We start from the raw sequence: 17,044 nt of genomic DNA on the forward strand, positions 1-17,044 counted from the left end.
TGTAGGACATGAACCCTACAATAATAATCCCAGGGAAGCAGGACTGGGGCAGCGGGCTAGGCAAGGAAGGAGGGAAGTGACACAGGTGGTGTGATATGGCCACAGCTTCCCTGGAAAACATGTGGCTCTCACTTGATGTGTGAACCATGCAGAGAGGCCAGGGCACTGAAGTGTGGAAGAGGTGTTGGGGGGACAAAGGTGGGCAGTTTGTCTGCCAGTTCCTTCCCATCGTGTTTCACACTGGGTAAAGATTGCCTCTGGTGGTGTTAAGTCCTTTTCACTTTCTTGTTGTGTCACTGGACCTTTGTAGAGAGCCACCAGGAAAGCCAGATGCCAACGGTCCAGTTTCTGGACATGGGTTCTGGAGCTAGGGAGAGCCTTGATATGGCAGGGGCCATGGAAGTCTTCATGAAATCTGATGCTCATCCATGGAATGTTACCAACGATGTCAGCAGACAGCCGCCGCAGGAAGGCTGTACTATGAAGGTCATTGCACATGTTTGGAGCTGGTCCAGCTAGGAATCAGGGCAAGTGACCACAACCAGGGGCAGACAGGGCCAGGTGGAACTGAGAAGGGAATGGGTCAGCCTGTCCCTGCACCTCTTGCCCTGGAAATCCTGCCTCATTTGCCCACCAGACTTCCCTCACGGGTCTTGCAAGCATCTCCACTTGAGCATGTTCAAAACTAACAGTACTCTTGGTTTCCATCTCCAAATTTATCCTTTGATCCCGTCCCTCCATGTCCCATCTTCTGCTCCTCTGAAACGTGGGTGGCAAGCTCTAGGGCTCCCTCTTCCTCAGCCCACATGCATCCCTGGGCAGGTGCTGCTATTTCCACCTCCAAATCACATCTCAAAGTCATCCACCTTTCCTCATCTCCACCAGAGGGCCAGTATCTCTCCCATGGCTATTACAATAGATTCTAAGTCGGTCTTCCTATTTCCTCTCTGTCCTTTTTTCTGATACTTTTTCCACACAGTAATCTTTTGCAGCATAAATCAAGTTTAGTCTCTTGCTGATTTAAAACCTTGCAGTGGCTTTTAGAATAAAACCCAAAGTCCTTATCGTGATCTCCATACCAGGCTCTCCATATCTTGTTCCTTCCTGTACATCTCTCCGGCTCATCCTGAGAACCCCCACTCCCTGCTCTCCAGCCACATTCTTCTTTAATCCATAAAACATGCTTATTGTCTAGGACAGAAATCGACAGGATATTGCCTGCTTCTGTTTTGTAAATAAAGTCTTATTGGAACACAATCACGGCAGGATTTATGCACCCTGGAGTCTAGTATTGATTACCTAGCCCTTTTTTAAGAAAGTCTGCTGACCTGTTTTGGGGCCTTTGACTTTGCCTCTGGCTCTTTGCCCAGCTTGTAGAGCAGCTGGTTTCTTGACTCACAGTTTGTTTCCTCCTCAAATAGAGCTTCCTTGACACCATAGTATAAAGGAAGCCTCTTCCCACCCCAACACACCCTTATTTCTTACTATATCACCCTGCTTCTCATCTTTCTAGAACTTTCTCAATGTAAAGTACACCTTTATTTATTACTCTGTTTACTGTCATTTTTTTCTCCCTCACAACTCCAAGTTCCATGAGGATGAGGATCATGGCTATTTTTTTTTTCAGTAGTATATTCCCAGCACCTCTCAGTGCCTTCTTTAATAAACTACTGGAACTTCTGCACCCACTTAAGCCCTGACCCTTTTGCAGTGACTCCCACCCCTTGACCACGTTCTTGGTTTGAACACTTACCCAGCAGTTCTGCATCTGCTGAGTAGCTGGGGGTACATGATGCTTCCAGAGAAGAGTGGAGTGTGGGCTGAGCCTGGGTTGGCTCTCCTAATAATACTCAGTCAACAGGGAGTTGTGGCACCACCTCACTGTGTGTTTGATTTTTGTTTTTAACAGTTCTACAGTTCATTCACTATCCCACACACCCCATAAAATAAAAAGTGAATACAGGGCAGTACATTCACCTTTTCATTCAAATGGTCCTGGGGTTACTTTAGGGAGCATCAGATGATTAGGAAGCATTTGCAATTGCCTCCTCCGGCCACCAGGGGGATATGCCCCCTGAAGGGTCCTGACTCCTCCCTAACTTCCCAGAACACTGGTTGGCCTGCTGGGAAAGCAAATGGGTAGCAAAGGGATCATGAGGAAAGAGGAAGAGCTCCTGGTGTCCCTCCTTGGGGACCAATCTGCACACAGGCAGAAAGGAACCCATGGACATGCAAACACATCAGACGGAGACACACAAAACCAAATCAAGCACTCCTGCCTTCTCATGTACTCAGGCAGCCACCGTTGGAGGGGCAGAGCAGGAAGTGGCTTAGAGAGCCACCTGCTCTGCTTTACAGATGGGAAAATGAAGATCTAATGGAGGGAACTGTGTGGTTAAAAGTAGAACTGGCTGGCACTCAGGTCTCCCCATCCTTCCCTAATGTCCTAGGTTGTCCTAAGCTTCTTGGGTGTCCTTCTGGGCATTATCTAGATGGCTGGGCACAGGGTGGATTTAGAAAACTTGGAGGGAGTGCTGGACCTAACCTTAGATGGGCACACAATAGCTGCAAGACTAGGTTTTAGCCCCATACTCTGCCCTGTGGCTTCACTGCCATAAATCAGGATGAGTCCCTGCATTTTTGGGAAATTCGCAGGATCCCTGACCTTGCCTGTCAAGTCCAGACACACAGCAGATAGGTAGCATTGGTCAGCATAGGATTTTGATCAGCCAACTTGACTGAGGAGAGGACAGAGACACCACATTATACATCCATGGGATATAACAGCTTCCATAATAATTACAAATATGGTCCTTGAAGGGATAATCAATGACCAATGAGCCTTTCCCATTCCCTCAATCCTGACCTCTCCTAACACTGATGCAGCTTCATTTAGTAAAGGAAAGGGAAGAACAAGCGTTTACTTCCCACCGTACAACGCTCCATGCTTAGGGGCTGTCACAATGATGGCCACCTCTCCCATGGCTTCTGAAGAATCAGTGTTTATTCTCTAACCTCTTCCATTCTGGGACACAGGTTTCAGTATTCCCTGCTCTTGTCTCATTATGTCCTTAATAAAGGCATTCCACCTTCTCATTTGTAAATGTCCAGTGGAACAATGCTGTGGTTTCTGTGAAATTTTTACTTCTCTAGAAGGTATAAACAAATGTGCCTACGTAAAATGTTATTATTACCTGATGGATGCTGGCTGGCTGGCCCAGTGGTTTGAAGTGCAGTGATGGAGGTCAAGGTCATGGGTTTGGGTTTCCTGCATGTGGATTATTTCTCTCTCTTTCTTGGGCAGCTACAGGTGCAATAGGCCAAGCAGCCATCTGGGGACAGGGCAAGAGGGGCCTTGAACATCCTTTAGCTCTTCTGGGTGAATAGTTTGAATAAATAGTCATGGTAGTGGGTCATTAATATCCTCTATGAGATCAAAGAAATGTCCTTGTCTTTGTGTGGGGCACTCTTTCAGAGTTCCTTGAGACCTCAGAGCATCCTGCTTTGCTTAGATCCAGTTGTTCACCTGTGCTCTGAGGAATTCTGGGAGGTCAACAGACACTCTGCTGGGGGAAAGGGGTTTCTGTGGGTGGGGTCTCTGTAGAGGATGATCTCCTTTTAGCTATTTGTGCATTGGGTTTTTTTTTATATAAGATTACATTTGAATTAAAATTTCTGAAGCTAAAAATCAGTTTGTAAAATGACACATTAGAGACAAAGTAATAATTCCCAGGCTGTATCCAAGTAAATCTATATGGGTCATCTTGTCTCATAACCCTCCTTACATCAATTTGAGTAGGTGAGGCTAACCGCGTATCATGGATGAGGAGACCAAGGCTTAGAGAAAGGTAGGAATTGGCTCCAAGAGCTAAGAAAGGAAAAATCCAGGTCTGAAACCTAGGTCTGCTGCCTTCCTCCAGCTGGGCACCTCAAAACCTGCAGAATGAACTAAAGAGTTGTACAAATAACATGGGATTTTGAGCTGGAGATCTGGGTTTGAGTTGGGCGTCTAGCTTTTCCTAGAGTGATCACTGGATCACTGACTAGGCAGGTTAGGGCACCTGAGACCCATTCCCTCCCCCACTAAATGGGTCTGCAAATGATACCCATGAGAGGGTGCACGTACTGTATCAAATCTTAGCAGGGCTATTAGTGTGGCATTCAGGAGAGAGCTCAGACTGTCTCCTCAGTACCCCTCGCCCCTCTGTTAGGCTGAGTTGGCATTGCAGCCAGAAGACTCCCTGACCCTTGATTGCATGGTGTTGGGGTGCTGAACTGCACAGGTGGAGTCTCCTTGGGGGGCCTCTGGAGTCCTTCTTTGTTCTCAGTCTGGGGCTATGGAGGCCCTAGGCTAAGGATCAAAGTGTGTGCTCTGCTCTCTCCAGGGCGCACAGCCCTTCACCCAACAGCCCTCTTTAATTAGTTCGGAGCCTTAGAGCAATACCTTTTTTGGGTTCTTATCAGTGCTTCCTGATAAAGTAATTAATGGGTTTCTCTTCTCCACTGAGCATCCTCCTACCCCAGAGGGCTGTGCTCAGAAAGAAGGTGCTAATTAGTTCCTGGGTGATTATCTGGTTAAAGCAACTGAGCCAAGTCTCTGCAAATCTTTATGGAACCCTCATCATCCCCTGAGTGAGGCTCCAGATCTCTGTGTATTCCTTTTGCTTGATGCCTGCTCTGCTCACAGAGTTCATCCCCTTCCGCAGACACCCTCTCTTTTACCATCAGCACCTGCAGGTGGTGTTCTGAGACTAGGGGCTCTGCCTTGAGCTCTCTCTCTTTTTAAAATCATTTAAATTGGTGTGTAATATATAATAGTGGGCTTCATTGTTATATATTCTCACATGCACGTAACTGATTTGGTCAATTTTATTCCCAGTACTTCCCCTCCTTTCTCCTGGCCCCCTTCCTCTACTCTATTTGGTCACCCTTCTAGTTTCATGAGATCATCCCCTTCCCACACCCCCATTTTTTTCTCTAGCTTCCACATGAGAGAAAACATATGACCATTATGTACATAGATCATTTTTGCTTTGTTCCTTTATCCATTGACAGACACCTAGGCTGGTTCCATAATTTGGCTATGAATTGTGCCACTATAAACATGAGTATGTGTGTATTGCTAAAATATGCTGACTTCAGTTCTTTAGGATAAATACTAAGGAATGGTACAGCAGGGTCATATGTGATTGGATGTGATTCCATTGCTCTCAACACAGAGAAAAAATGTGAGAAAGTCATCAAAGTTGGGCAAACCACCCACTTGCCATCCCTGAGTGTAGACTAACTCTCCAATTTATTTTAGCTAAAGAAATTAAAATCTAGAGTGAAAGCATCACTTATCCAAGGTCACACAGCTCCATTGGTGGCAGGACTCAGTCTAAAGCCAGTTCTCTGGCCCCAACTGAGGTTCTCTCCACACCACTCCTCCACCCTTGCTCTTTTCCAAGGAAGTCTTGGAAGGGCCAGGCTTGCTCTGCAGTGCTTGTGCTGAGGAACCTCCATATTGATTTCCATAGTGGTCGTACTAATTTACAATCTCACTAACAGTGTACATGTGTTCCCTCTTCCCATATCCTCTCCAGCATTATTATTATTTGTATTCTTGATGATTACTATTCTAACTGGAGTGAGATGAAATCCCAGTATAGTTTTGATCTGCATTTTTCTAAGTGCTAAAGATGTTGAACATCTTTCATATATTGGTTGGCCATTTGTATTTCTTCTTTTGAGAAGTGTCTGATTAGTTCATTTGCCCATTTATGGGTTGGGACTTTATTTGGGGGGGGTGTTTTTTAAGTACTTTATATATCCTGGATAATAACCCTCTACAGAAAGAGTAAGAGACAAAGATTTACTTCCAGGGCTGAGGCTATGGCTCAGCAGTAGCGCACTTGCCTGGAATGTGTGAAGCACTGGGTTCGATCCTCAGCACCACATATAAGTAAATTTAAAAAAAAATGAATAAAGGTCCATTGACAACTAAAAAAATATTAAAAAAAAGATTCACTTCCAACCTGTAGGTTCTCTCTTCACACTTCAAATTTTTCCTTTGCAGTTCAGAAACTTTTTTTAAAGAGAGAGAGAGAGAAAGAGAGAGAGAGAGAGAATGAGAATTTTAATATTTATTTATTTTTTTTTTAGCTTTTGGCAGACACAACATTTTTGTTTGTATGTGGTGCTGAGGATCGAACCCGGACCGCACGCTTGCCAGGCGAGTGCGCTACCGCTTGAGCCACATCCCCAGCCCCAGAAACTTTTTAATTATGCCATCCTGTTTGCTAATTCCTGGTCTTTTTTTTCTGAGCTTTAAGGGTCTCATTGAGAAAGGCGTTGTTATGTCTGGATGTTGGAGTGTTGATCCTACATTTTCTTCTAGGAGTCGCACAGTTTCTTATCTAATTTCTGGGTCTTTGATTTATTTTGAGTTGACTTTTGTGCCGGGTGAGAGATAGGGATCTAGTTTCATTCTTTTCATATGGATAACCAATTTTTCCAGCACCATTTGTTAAAAATGCTGCTTTTCTCCTGTGTATGTTTTTTGGGCCTTTGTTAAGGATCTTGAGTCAATCATCCCCTGGCTCTCAGGAAGCTCCCGGAAGCACAAGCACTGCAGAGCAAGCCTGGCCCTTCCAAGTCTTCCTTGGAAAAGAGCAAGGGTGGAGGAGTGGTGTGGAGAGAACCTCAGTTGGGGCCAGAGAACTGGCTTTAGACTGAGTCCTGCCACCAATGGAGCTGTGTGACCTTGGATAAGTGATGCTTTCACTCTAGATTTTAATTTCTTTAGCTAAAATAAATTGGAGAGTTGGTCTACACTCAGGGATGGCAAATGGGTGGTTTGCCCAACTTTGATGACTTTCTCACATTTTTTCTCTGTGTTGAGAGCAATGGAATCACATCCAATCTCAGTGGCAAGATGAAAAGGTTGATGATGATGACTGTCAGGGTTGATATAGATGCAATGTGTCCGACCAGCAGCCTTGTTGGTATTTGGTCAGGAGAATTCCTATTGTGTTTAACTGTGCTATGCCTTTTATGATGCTCAGGGTCTTTAGACAACATTCACTGAACAGCAGGCAAATAGAGTAGTACCCCCTTATCTGTAGGGGATGTGATCCAAGACCCCCATTGATGCTTGAAACTGAAAACAGTATTAAACCCTATGATAGCATGTGTTTTCTTATGTGTACACACCTATAATAAAGTTTAGATTTATAAACAGGTGCAGTGAGAGATTAACAACAATCACTATAAATAAAAAGAATTATAACAATATACTGTGATGAAATCGCCAGTATTACTACTCTTGTGCTTTGGGGATATTATTAAGCAAAATAAGGGTTAACTGAACAAAAGCACTGTGATATTGCAGCAGTAGATCTGGCTACTAAGTCACTAATTGGTGGGTAGCATATACAGGGTGGGTTGCTGGACAAAGGAATGATTCTTTTATTGAGGGATAAATCAGAGAAGACAGCATAAGATTTTATCATACTATCCAGGATGGTGTATAATGTAAACTTGTGAATTGTTTATTTCTGAAATTTTCGCATAATATTTTCAGAGTGTGGTTGACCTTGGGTAACTGAAACCTCAGAAAGCAAAATTACAGATAAGAGGGGTCTACAGTGCACATTTCTAAATATCCTACGGGAGGTGCTGTGCCACCTCTGGTTGAGAACCACAGGTAGGCAGAGATGGTGGTAAGAGTCAGGAGTTTTGGGGCTGCAAGTGACAAAGATTATACTTAGTTTCATTAAAATGTAATATATTTATATTTATGTCATGGAGAAGCCAAGGAGAAACTTGGGCTGCTTTCCTCCATCCAAGAAAGACAACATGTCTCCCCTTCAGCGGAATCCATAGCAGAGCTGATTTTTCTACATGCTCTGCCTCTCTAAACTCTTTTTCTTTCAGGAGAAATAACAAGAAAAAGGAGCATCAGTGTCTTTCTAAAGGCCTCTGGAAGTGTGTGGAACACAGAAAGTCCCCTTCCTTACCCCTGACAGCTAGACTATTAGCAGGGATTTATGTACAATCAATTGTGGGTGCCTGTGTGGGACTTAGAACCTGAAGAGGCCATACAAGGGGTGCATCAGGAATTGTTTCATGGCAGCAGTGTTGAAGCTGACAGATTGGAGGGATGAGTGGTAAGGGCCTGGGGTGAAAAGGTGGTACCCAGCAGTGGTGGGTCTAATGGCAGTGGTGGCTGGTGCAGTATCTCATACCTACTTCCTGTGATGGAGACTTAAATGGCTATTGCCAGCCCCAGTTTCTGGCATGTGCCTTGTTGATCATCCTTCCTGTTGACCCTGTGAGTGACCCAGTACCTTTCTAATAAATTATTTTCCTGATTAAGTAAACCAGTTTAGTTTTTGTTACTTGCAATAAAAACCTTCACCAACACAGCTGGAACTGGATGTTGGGGAAGGATGGAAACCCAGACAGCAAGTAGAGTGCTCTGAAGTCTCAGGGGGCTTGTGAGAGGCAGATGGTATTGGAAACCAGCAGGGCCTAAAGACCATCACCGAAATTTTCCTTACTAAACCAGTGACTCTGTTGGAGATGGAATTCCTTCCCACATGATTCAATCTCTGGTATATTTAAGGCTTGTTTTTTTGAGGCAAGTTGCTGGCATCCTTTCTATGATCTACCTCTTTGCTAAGCTTCCCTCCCAACAGCAGATGGGATGAGTCCACACTGCACTCACCACCCATGATGCCCTTTTTTTTTACTCCACAGGATTAAATGGGCAGACTGTGCACGTGTCATTGCCAATTGTAGAAAACAATTTAAAGCAAGTGCTTGAACTTAAAAAACAACCACACAGGTGTCTGGGTCTTTCCCTCCTCCCCAAGCAATACTCAAAGAAGGGCTGGGGTTGTGGCTGTGGAATCTGTGGGTGGGGAGAGTCCTCCCCGCCAGGGAGTTGATTGTAATACCCTCCCCCTTTTCCTCCAGCAGGAAATGGCAAAAGTAAAAACCCTACATGGGGGCCAGAGTCTAGAAGAAATGCCTGTAGGATCCATAAGGGCTGCAAGAAAGAAGAGATGGGGATGTGAAATTGGTTGTTTTTCCTTTAGGATCCGGGACCACCGTTATTTCTCCTGATCTGCTGAATAAGTGATCTGATTCTATAGGGAATTCCTGAACCAGGCCAGAAAGTCAGGAAAAGCGAAGCCTCACCCTGGACAGAGCCCAAGTTAATATTCTTTCCTTAAAACCAAAGAGATAGACAGCCCATTGGCCCTGTCGCTGAAGAGCACCACCACAGGAGAGGCAGGTCCATGCATGCGCACCCGCATATTCACGTGGACACGCGCTTACACAGACACCCACCAGCTCCTAGCACCTGTCTTAGTCCACAGTGATTCCCAGTCACCTCTGACCCATCTTTCCAGAAATAGGACTTCTCTAGTCATTGCTCCGAGACTAGGGTTCCACATTCTCAAGACCTTGGAAAGAGGGAGCATGAGCCCCTGCCGTAAACCAGCATTCTTAAACTCACCCACTCGTAAACCCTGGGCGGGTTTTAAATTCCCCCCCCCCTCCAAAACAAAATTACAAACTCAAGAGCTATTGACTGCCTTACAAGTCTGGGAAAACACAGCCCTGTCAGTGCTCCCTTTATTGTCACCTTTAGTGACAATAACTAATAATTCAAATATTAATTCTAATAGCAAATAGGAAACATTTACACTATACTTATTGCTGTTCTATATACTTTTTAACATAGTAACTTTTTAATCCTCTTAACAGTCTTATGAAACAAGTCATCATCCCATCGCAGGAATGGGAAAACTGAATCACAAAGGAGTGGGGAGGTGTTCAAGGTCACATGGTTAGTGCTAAGCAGAGTCTGGCTTCAAAGGTTGGGCTGTTACCATGAGCAGGATACTTCACTCAGGGCACTGAGAGGTTTATAGCACCCCCACCCCTGCTCCACATAGGTATTTCAAAATAAGACCAGGACTGAATCATAAATGAACATAAGAAAATACTACAGGATTCTGGTCATTTTCCTGATGACTACATTAAGGCTTAAACAAAACAAAACAAAACAAAACAATGTTTTCAAACACAGTTTCTCTAGTTTCACCCCTGCTGGGCTTGTCCAAAGCACAGGTTACTCAGCTTAGAGATCCAAGTATTGCTTTCTCCTCCCTCTACCTGAAAGTTCAAGGTCAGTGGAACCTGGTATTTGTTGACGCTCTTTGGGAGGCAAGAAAGGTGTTTCTTGGCTGGAAATGGGAGTGACTCTGGTCATAAATAGTAGGAGGACAGCTGCAAAGTGTGGGCCTGTGATCTTTCTTCAGTCCCATGAGACAACCTGGTGTCAATTGAAGAGTCTCTTGGGAAATGAAGGAGGCTGTCCTATACCTGTGTATAGGTGTGTATGCGTGTATGAGAGTGCATATTGTTGGAGGTGAGGGCCCCTTCCTGGTTTCCTTGGCACACTGACTTTTCTAGTCACTGAGACCATTCCTGGCCTCCCTTTCACACTTGGGACTTAGGCTCAAAGTGTTTCACCTTGGGTCCATGGTCAAGCTAAATGCATGCTGGGATAGTTGGGGTGCTGTGTCTGTATCCCTCCACCAGGTTGGTTCAAGGGCTATCAGGAGGTGAAGAGCCAGGGCAAACCTCAAGGTTGTGACACTTTCAGGAAGCAAGTGGATTCCGCAGATGAGCAGGCCAACTTAGCTTTGCTCTAGAGGATTCAGTGGCTCACTGGTCTCATCTATCTAGCGAGAGTGGCACCTTCCTTGTCAGAGGCAGGGGTCATTGTGGCCCTATGTGGCCAGAACCTTAGTTATGAAGTTGTGAGACAGGGCTTCTTCACGGCTGAGAGGTGCTAATTGGTTCACATGCTGTTTCCCAAGATGTGATCTGGGAAGGGCCAGCTCCTCCACGTAGTGCATTCCTGAGGCTTCCCCAGGCTACCCCAGGATCCTGGGTAGGATACTGGTGAAGGGAAATGAAGAAGAGAAAAGTGGTGGAAAGTGTGAGCAAGAACTGGAAATTGTAAATTCATCTGCCCAAAATTACTTGAGCTGAGGACAGCAGACAACGTTGGTGAATGACTGTACTAGGGATTTTTCTTCCCACCCATTTTTGCACAAGTGTATTTGTGCTGATCAGATTTAGAACAAGTACTTGTGCTTCCATATTCCCAGGATGAAGATACAGTTACTGCCAGCCAGGATCCTCACGAGTCTCCAAATACTTATGACCAGTAGCATTGGCCTTCCTGTGTGTTCTGAGCCTTCTTCCTCTAGAGGGGCCAACAAGGGGTTAAAAGGAAGGCTGNGTGAGGCACATTTTACCTGGCAAGCTGGAACCTTCCCAAGAATAAGCAATCTGCCTGTGCACTGACCAGGCCTGCTCTCTGGGAGAAGAGGACTGAGGTGCACACATGTCTATTAATAGCCTCCATGTATATCACAGGACCCTTTTCCCCTGAGCAGTTTCCATTGGGGTTTGGGTTTTGGTTCTCATGAGTTATTTTCTACCCTCTGGCCTCCCCCTCTGCAGTGGGTCATCTGGGGAAGCTGAGCAAGGGGCCTGACTGGTGGCATGTGAGCCTTGGGAGAGGAGAGATGGGCCACGGGGCGGGTGGGTTCTTCCACAGAAGCCTCCACTTTTGCTATGTGGGGCCTTGAGGGTTAGGGCCGCAGAGAGCTGGGGTTGATTGGAACAAACTAGGCATCTAGGGAACATCTAAGTGGGACATGGGGGAGGCGCTTCGAGTGCTTCAAGACCCGGGGCTCATCCCAAGGGAAGGGACAAATGTGTTCCCTCTGTGCGTTAGGAAGGCTCTCTCAGAAGCTATAGCCTAGAACTACTCAAATAGACTGCTAAGGCTATAAATGCAGGCTCTGCTCTGCCTACTGTTTTAACCTTCTTCTTGCTCGGACCCCAGGTTGGCCATCTTGACAAGAGACTCCATTGCGCTGGTTCACTCACAGCATTGTACCTGAATGCCTGACCAACTCGGGTCAATTTTGTTAAGAAAGAGACAGCATCCTGTGGCTTAATAGCTGGCATCATTGGATGGAAGTGGTGATATTCATCAAGCCTGTTCCTTATTACCTGTCAGGGATAATGGCAGAGAAATACATTTATCAAGTGTTTTCTTGCTTTGGAATAAAGAAGAATGCAGCTGGCTGCAGGACATCCAGGGATAAGTCCTTCGGGAGTTAGGAAAGAGGCATGGCATCTGGGAGAAAAGTCAGTCCCAGACCTGCAAATTTGGGAGTGATTGAAACCCTGTGAGTTGAAGCTGGACGTGGTGCAGTGGGTGAGATCTTTGAGAAACTAAGCATTAGCAGAGAATGTGACCAAGGGTTAAATCCTGGAGCATGACGCTGGGGTATATCATATTGAGGAATGAAGGAAAGAGGGAAATCATGCGTTAAGTCAAGTTGGTATCTCTGAAGCTAGCCCAGAGCCTAGAATATGCTCAATAAATGTTAATAGAAGGAAGAAAGGAAATGAGGGAGACAGGAAGGGAGGGGACAAAAGCCATTAGAATAGGAAGGAAAGGAATATCAACAATCCACTCTGGTCATTCACTTTAAATATGTCACCACACTTAATTGTCCCCACAACTCAGTAAAATGGAGATAATTACTTTCATGTTGCAGATGAGGGCCCAGCAGTTAAGAGACAGGTGCCCAGCAGTACACAGATGGTAAGTGGTAGATATCAGATTTGATCCCAGCCAGTCGAACCCCCTTATTCCCTATAGGAGAAAAAAACAGGTCATCTCTTAGAGTGAAAGGGTAGAGAGAATTGGTAGCTTCAAGGGAAAGGGAAGGCCAGTCAAAGTTTGACCTCTGAGTTTCTTTTTAAAAAGTGGATAGAACCTCAAGAAAGGAAGTAATAAAGGTTTTGGGTTGAGGGGGGGCAGAGGGTGGCATTTAAGAGGATGGATTGCTCAGTCCTCCTGTATGGCATCTCTAATTTAATCCTACATTTAAAATATTTATTCAGTGCCTACCCTTTGGCAAGGAAAGGCAGGGAATGGCATTTCAGGCAGGGGAGTCATGTGGAAAAAGATCTGCAGTCCTAAAATGCTTGAACCGTGTATCATGCATTTTAAGATGGTGCCTGGCAGGGAGCAGCAGTAAACTCTAAGCGCGTGGCTTCAGCAAGTAAGGGGTTCATCTTTCTCATATAATGGGAGGGATGGTGTGGCAGTTTAAAGAGGCCACTGAGGCCCCAACTTCCTGTCTCCTCTTGCTCTGCCATCCTTAAATCAAGGCACCTATCCTCTTCATTGTGAGATGGGCTACTGCACCTCCAGATATTGTGTCACTGAGAAGGGGGAAATGATGGGCAAAGCTTTGTTCATTTATTTTGATGGTAAATCTTTCTTCAGGGCTTTTGCTTAACTTGAACCAGATAGAATGGAATCTCTTGGCAAGAGAAGGCAAGAATTTGAGTATTTTCTCTCTTTACTCTCTGTAGTAGAAGGCAAGAGAGAAGAGGATGGGAAGGGTTTTGATCAAGCTAAAGTATGGAATCTGCCATAGTGTGTTGAATCTGGTCTGTTAGTCTGAAGGTATGAGAAGTTACTGGAGATGTGGGCAGTGTAGGGGAACTGAACTTGAGAGCCCCTGGGCTCCAGATTGGCTCAAACTGATTCTAAGGGACCAGGTGATGGTGGCTATGGGAAACTTTCAGTTCTTTCACTGTAGCCCTGGGTTTGGCTATTGGCAAAAAGGATGAGTCTTTCTCTCCAGAAGGGTATATTCTTAAGTCTCGGGAGAGTTTTACGGGTAAACACATTTTCTTGCTTTCTTATCATATCCTTTCTTTCATCCATCCATCCATCCCATCTTCCATCTATCCATCCACCTATTCATCTGTCCTTCCACTCACTCATTAAGCATCTATAATCTATGTTCCAGATAGACTAACTTTTTTTTCCCTTTCTCTTTCTTTCCCTAGACTGGCCCAAGACCTTTTCCAAACGTGGGAGCCTAAGGATGAAGAGTTATCTAAAACAGTTGCTATTTCAGTCCAGAACTTGAAGTTAAAAATGTTCGAATGGAAAAAAAAAAGTTTAAAAATATAGATGTGTATTTTTCTAAAACCCCATTAAGCTGTCAAGGGCCCTCACTGTGTGTTTCCTTTCCCATCGTTGCTAATCGGCAAGGTATGTGTGTGCCCTAAACAGAAGGGTAGCCAGCTTCCTTCCTGCTCCTGCTCCTCTTTTTCTCCACCCTGACCGCTTCTGCTGCTGCTGGTGTTTGAGCTGTTACCCCGCCTTGGGGACTCAGGAGCTGGGCCTCCACTACCTGGGGATACTGTTACATGGAACAGCAGCCCAGCTCCTCCACAAAGGCTAGGATGCACACAGCACTCTGCAGTGGTACATTTAGACTGCCTGGGCCCCACTTATTGGATGTATAACTTAGAGTGCTTGATTTCTCTGGTGTAGAATGGGAATTGGCAACATTCCCTGCCTCTCCGTGTTGCTGTGAGATGAAATGAACAGAATGTGTACAGCATTGGAGCAGCACCAAGATTCATGTTGGTCGTTATTATTGCCATTATTATTGCTACTAGAACCAGCACCACTATTGTCTCACTGCTGTCCATTCTTTAGAAAGTCTTAGCATAGAAAATGTAGAAGATGGATGTTGAGATCTCCTTATCCAAGCACCTAATTTTAAAATAAAAGAGACATTCTTGAAGATGTCCAGTTAGGTATCATGGCAGAGCCACACATGGCTCCAACACCCTGGCCACGGGAACACTGCTTGGGGCACCCCTTGTCCTCCTTTCTTATCCCACTGAATGCCTGCAACAAGGTATTTAATATTTACATTGCTTATAATGCTGTCCCACCATGTGACTTATTCTGCCTTGCTGATGTCCAGAGGACATATAATGCACACATAACTTGCTCTGTCCCTTGCCCATCACAGCAGCCAAAACAGATAGAGGCCTGGAGAAGAGCTATTTACAAGAGACATCCCAATGGTGAGGATGACGTGGGGCAGTTAGAGGCATGGGACTGGGTTCTTGACTTAGATTCAAGGCAATGTCATGGGATCCTTGTTCTTCAACTTCGCTTTTAGCTAATGTGACGTTGTTTGAAAGTAAGCATTTACAAAAGGAGATTTGGGGATAAGTTAGAATACAGAGAGCAGTTTTTAGCCCTGGAGTCACATGATTCTGATATTCATACAGAAAACACAGTATCATTTCCACCCATTAGATAAGAAGCAGGAGAATCCAGGTTCCAGGGATGCTGTGGGTATTCTTGCATACCAAGCTAGGGGGATTTAAGAAGAACCCTTCAAGAAGGAGGTGCAGACATTCCCCAAACATTTCAGTAGCCCATTGGCCTTATTTCTTGTATCTTCACCACATCAGCTGTTTAGAAACCACGTTGACTAACTGTCAGGTGCCTGGTGGGCTGTGTGTGCTAGGAAGGACTCCAAAATGGGTGCATCACGATCCTAGCTTTTAAAAAGCTTTCAATTTAGTTGGGGAGATAAGCTGCTGGCAGCTTTAATGACAGTTCAGGACATCCCAACATAGCACAGGGCGAGGACCAAATAAATTATAGCCCCAGGCTGCTGTGACAAGGCCCTTGTGCAGAGAGTCAAGAGGAGAGAGCTCTGCTCCTAGGAATCCCAGCGTCGTGCTCTATGACCTGGGTCATCCTTGACCTTTCTAAACCTTGATGTTCAAATCTGTGGAGGGATGTTCACTTTTCTGGGCTCCTACAATCCTCAGTCTGTAAATAAGGGATGCTCATCCCACAGACTTGCTTTAGCTCTCTTGTTCTGTGTCTCTGAACAACAGCCTCTCAAGTTCAGGCCTAGAACTAGGCAGGAGGCATCTAGCATGGCCATTCATGTTGCTTCCCTCTTCCCATATCTGATGCATTCACACTGGGGGCAGAGAAGAGAAAGGAATGCTGGGAACGGACAAGGGATGCTTGAGACAGGGCTGTCTGCTGGGTAAGAGCACAGCTTAAGTCCCTTGTTCACTCTGTAAGATGCACAGAGATTGAAAACAAAAGCACTTTTATTTTGGGGAAAGCATCTTCTGAACTTGAAAGCCTCTAATACCTTTTCTCATTAATTTTATATGAAACAAGTGTTCAGACAAATTCTAGCACTTTCCTTTGGGTCATTCGCTTAAGGAGAGCTTGTGTACAGCAGTGGTGTTGATTTTTGGCACTGCCTCCCTGGGCACTGATCTTCTGAAATGCCTGAACCACACCCTCACCAATACCCATGTGCTTATGACCCCACAAAACCAATCTATTTTCTGCACATGGGCATTTACTAGCCCACTTGTCGGGAAGTCTGGAAGCAGATGGTGGTCCTGATTGTTTAGTGGCCCAGGGATTTTGGTGGGGCCTGGGCTCTTCCTGTCCTTCCTGTTTGCCCTCCTCATGATGACAATATGGTGGTCACAGTTGCAAGCAGCAAATCCTTACATGAGAGATCAAAAGCAAAAGTGGGAAGGAACCTAAGCTCATTTCTCTTCACATCTCTCATTGGTCAATGAAGGTCTTTCCCAAGCAGGATTCCTTTATGTTTCATTGGCCAGAACTCAGGTGCCAGCTGCAGATCAATCATTGGCAAAAAGCAATTGCTTTGTTAACATAGAACTCTCAAACCCAATGGAGGTATTATCATTCTGGAGTGGGTGTGAAAATTGGTTCTTAGAGGGCCAGAATACCTTACTCTTTTAATATAAAATGTAGATATACACAGCATATCTGTGGTATTACGTTTTCACGGGAGGAGACAATGTAAAAAGGATGTATAAAAGGCTCCTTAAGGGGAAAGACTGGCTTAGACCAATCATGATTCATTGCTGGCTCCTCAGTACATTTCTTTTGACCAGGAAGTCTGGGGAATGATGGTTAAATAGTCAGCAATGTCTGCCATATCCTCCCTAGAAAGAAACATGCTCTTTTGGTGAAACTCAGTGGTATGTGTGTAGGTGAGAGACTTCAAGAACATGCTCTGTTAAAAGGTGGAATCACTGACCTGCTATCAAAGATGGGCTG

General features: G+C 45.1%; 1 long non-coding RNA gene across 2 annotated transcripts in view; it reads left to right on the forward strand.

Annotated features, from left to right (window-relative positions):
• The window catches only part of LOC107137380, a 102,958-nt gene extending 86,164 nt beyond the window's left edge, over window positions 1–16,794 (forward strand). For both annotated transcript variants that reach the window (XR_007348135.1, XR_001502852.2), the window contains one exon: window positions 13,954–16,794. This is a non-coding gene — a long non-coding RNA (uncharacterized LOC107137380). The remainder of the gene's footprint in view (window positions 1–13,953) is intronic.
• The last annotated feature ends 250 nt before the right edge of the window (window positions 16,795–17,044 follow it).

This window comes from Marmota marmota, unplaced genomic scaffold, assembly GCF_001458135.2.
Source record: "Marmota marmota marmota unplaced genomic scaffold, marMar, whole genome shotgun sequence".
Classification (NCBI taxonomy): domain Eukaryota; kingdom Metazoa; phylum Chordata; class Mammalia; order Rodentia; family Sciuridae; genus Marmota; species Marmota marmota.